Below are 4,267 nucleotides of genomic sequence, written 5' to 3'. Positions count from 1 at the left end.
ACAACAGGCATGAAAACATACACTTATTAACTATTTTGTTGCATTTTTCCTTTTTAAATTTGAGTTTTTTGGTAAAGGAGAAAAAGAGATTTGGATAAAGGTTCTTTTCATTTACAAGTTAGTTTCTATTTTTTTTCTCTCATGTAAAATAAAAAGAAAGTGGTTTTCACTGTAACTACTCCTTTTGACGAGTGTTTTGCTATTTATTTGACGTTGGCATGTGTTGGATTTTTTGAAGAAGGAATTTTGTTCTATTTGATGGGTTTCATGCTTTTGCTATCCTAAGAGGCCCAAATAAATTTATGCATTATTTGTTGTCTTGCCCATTGAATTACAAAAAATTAACACGAAGTAAGAAAGAAACAAAACTATTATCTCTTCTTCTTCTTCTTTGGCCGAGAATACCAGCAAGCACACTTTAGTTCTTGCAATTGAAATGACTCCCTCACATGTTAATTGTACTTGGAAACATGGAAGTCCAAAATTTCCTCATAGATTAGGTGTTTTCTTTTTGCCCAAAATTTAGAGATTTTTCCCTCGATAAATTATTAGCCATTTGGTTTCATTCTTGTGTACTAGATTTGATTTTGCAGCCATACAGTTACTTTTTCCACTAGCACCATCATTTTAAATTCTATTTTTAGGGATTTGATATGATAGAAATAAAGTGGATAGTGATTTAGGTTTTAGGTTTAGGAAAGAAAAAAAAAAAGGAAAGTACCCACATAAAAGTAGTTATTACTTCTTTGTCTGAAAATTTTCTATTTGGAAAGGAGATCCTTTTTCTGCCTCTAGTTGTTTTTGTTTGGTAAGAAAGTTTTCTTACTCGTTTAAATTTGATTGATTTTTTGACACATAATAATAAGAGCAAATAAATAACAAGAAGTATGAACACATACATTTTGTTGCTGTTTGACGTTTTAAAATTGAGTCTTTTGTTAGTGGAGAAAGAGTTTTGGATAAGGATCCTTTTCATTTGCAGGTTAATTTCTATTTTTTTCTCTAAAATATAAATAAAAAGAAAGTAGTTTTCACTGCAGCCACTCTTCCTTTGATAAGCGTCTTGCTGTTTATTTGACACTTGACACATGCTGAATTTTTTGAAGAAGGAATTTTGTTATATTTGATGGGTTTTATGCTTTTGTTATCCTAAAAGTGTGAGGACACGAATTTTTATTTATATTTATATTTATTTATTTATTTCACTGGTTTATCTAAGTATTTATTTAATCATTTGCTCCAATTAATTTATTTCATTCATTTTAATTACATTTGCATGGCACATTGCCCCAATTTATATTTTAGCACATTTATTTTTAAAGTTAATTTTTTGCGGTTCGACCAGTGAGAAATAACGAAAACACATTTTTCGAGACAATGTTCGGTCCTAGAGTGCAGTGGTCTTGGAGAATTAAGGGTGATCAATTATAGACTAAGAAAAGTTAATTGAGGAATTAGAAGTAAGTGAGTTGAATTAAACTCAATTAGGAGCACTAATGGCCCACTATTCATTTGTTGATTTTATGCACCAAAGATAGCTTTATGTCATTTCATCTATCTCATCAAGTCACATCACCCAAAAGGCTCACCAACCCTTTCTTTCCTCTTCCCTTTGGCCAGCCACCCTTCTCCATTTTTAGCCAAAATTTCAGCTAGCATCTTCTTCCTTTTTACTCTCAAAAACTTACTCCAATCTAGTTCATCTTCTTGGAGCATTATCAAGTTTAGTAGGAAACTTGAAGGGGGAGAGAATCTTAATGGTTTAGAGCTTAAACTCTTGTGGTTTGGCCTACTACTCTTGGAGGTAAGGTGACTCTCCAAAACCCTCATTTTTCCTTCCAACTTATGGTTAGTTTAGTTACTTTTAACTAATGTAAGTTTGGGTTGTTGATGGGTTCAATGAACCTTGATTTTAGGTAGATGTCTTGAGGTTGATTCTTAGCTAGTGGTCTTGAGGAATTATTGTTTGTTTGGTTGTTGTTTTGGTGATTTATAGTTTGGTTTTGGTATGAAGAAGTTGGAGATAAAATTTGAAGAGAAAGTGGAGCAAACTGTCCGATTATTACTGGTTCAGTTTCCCTCATTTTTATTTCAAATTTTGTGGTAATTTTGATGCCAAAATACTTGTTATATATTCGTGTTTATGTGTGTAAATTATTTCTCAAAAAACATTTCATTTGATTGAGTTAAAGTTAGGTTAAAGTGAGGAAGCAAACCTGAAAAATTTCTTATCAGTGTAGCCGTCCAGTGCACACTCAACAGGCCATAAATTTTCGTATAAGAATCAAAATCAAGTGCTGTTTGCGGCATATAAAACTAGACTCTGAGAGCTTTCTAACGGTATAAAATACACCTATTAGTTCATTTTCTATGAGTTGTAGTGGACCGGTAAACTTGACTGATTTCCTTACGGTTTTAATCCGAGAAACAAGCATAACTACAGTTTGTAACTCATTTTCGCTCATTTTACAAAATGAATTTGAAGATAGTTTCGTATAGTGATTTTTAGAATTTTGAATCTAATTTTCAACGTCATAAACCACGCTAATTTTTTATTTGTGTACCTTACTTATAACCTGATTTACAAATTGTATCGAGTGCTCCAAAGCTAGAATTTCGTGAACCAGGTTTTAAAAATTAGCTCTCATAAAACTGTTGTATCTTGGTGTACAAAGGTCCAAATTGAGTTTTTTTTGTTGCATTTGAAACTAGATTTGGATAAATTTCAAGGGCTAGTTCGATTCCTATAAATTTTGCCAAAATTTTAAAATTCACTGAAAATGCAATACTGTTTTGCTCTATTTTTACTGAAACAATGATTTGGAACTAAGATTTGACTGATTTCAGATTTGAATCTAGAAAATTGTCTTCTAGAGAGTTTTAGTTCGTTGAGTCTATTTTTCAACGGTATAAGATTTGTCAATTTTGGACTTATGGAACTCAAGTTATGATTTTTCAAAAAAAAGTTGCCAAAATGGAATTTTTCCTTGTAAAGTGACAACACTCCAAAGTCATTTGGAAATATTTTCTAAATTACAAGCATAACTTTCTTGGTTATTTGCATTTCATTTCATACTTGAAAAATAGTTTTCACCCTCTAGTCTTATTCCCTTGGTTTCCATGAAATTGAATCACAAAATAGAGCGTTTAGCTAGAGTAACTCTTGAGAAGTTACATTAGTTTTATATTCGAACATGGAACTTTTAACTATAAAAATGAGTAGCGTTTTGATGAATTTTGACTCCATAAGATTGGACAATGTGAATGCTTCTTTATATTCTAAAACTTGAGTATAGGATTAGAAGTTTTGAGAGATGAAAACCATCGTCTCTTTTCTCAATTTTCATGCCAAAAATTAAGTATGGTACTTTCTTTTGGAATTGAGATTTCTTGCCATGACTTGACTCTAAAGCGACTTTTGAATTCTCCTTAAATATTATTTCAATGATTAAGAGAGAAAAGTCTTTTTTAATTTGATTTGAACATGTCATTTTCCAGCGTGGGTAGCAAGAGCATACTTTTCTTATTAGCTTTGGTCGAATACCTAGGTAACAGTGATTGTACATTTCTTAGGTGGTCACGTGGATGCCGAGGAGCTTATTTGATCTCTTGTTTTTGTTCTTGTTTTACCCTTGACTTTTGGTGAGTGTCAAGTGCATGCTTCGTGTTGTTATGATTGAAATGATAATTGTACAAGTGCTATGATATTCTTGTGATCTTGCCGAGGCGAGGTGTACTTTATCGCCCTCATTTTCTCTCTCTTGAATGCTCATTACTTGAAAATGAATTTGTATGACTTGCACTTGTACTTGAACATGTTTTAACTCGTGAGCATTGAGCGGCAGCATATACCACATCCTATTTGGGTGGGAGGTGTCTCTTATACTGATTCAGTGCTATGAACGATTTTAAGTCGATTGGAACATTGTCTCATCGACCAATTATGCTTGTGGGGACGCCCCAACCCATTGGCTAATTTCATAATTCGAGCCGGCAAGGGTTTGGTCAAGAAGTTTGATGAACCTTGGGAAATGATATAGTTTGATTTTTTGAGATTTCGCTTGGAATACTCGAACAGTATCGCTATCACATGAATGTTTGGTTCCGTATCCGAGTGAGTATTATTTTGGATGGAAGAAGTAAGTGGAGCACTACAGTCATGTTGCTACTTGAGTTGACGGAGGGTCAACCTCAGATGGCTTGAATCGATCAAAACGTGGAAATAGCCCCTGAGAGCTCCTATATCCTTCCATGTGTGTTCATTTTC

This window comes from Coffea arabica, chromosome 2c (assembly GCF_036785885.1).
Source record: "Coffea arabica cultivar ET-39 chromosome 2c, Coffea Arabica ET-39 HiFi, whole genome shotgun sequence".
Lineage (NCBI taxonomy): Eukaryota > Viridiplantae > Streptophyta > Magnoliopsida > Gentianales > Rubiaceae > Coffea > Coffea arabica.
Note: the sequence above shows the minus strand (reverse complement) of the source record.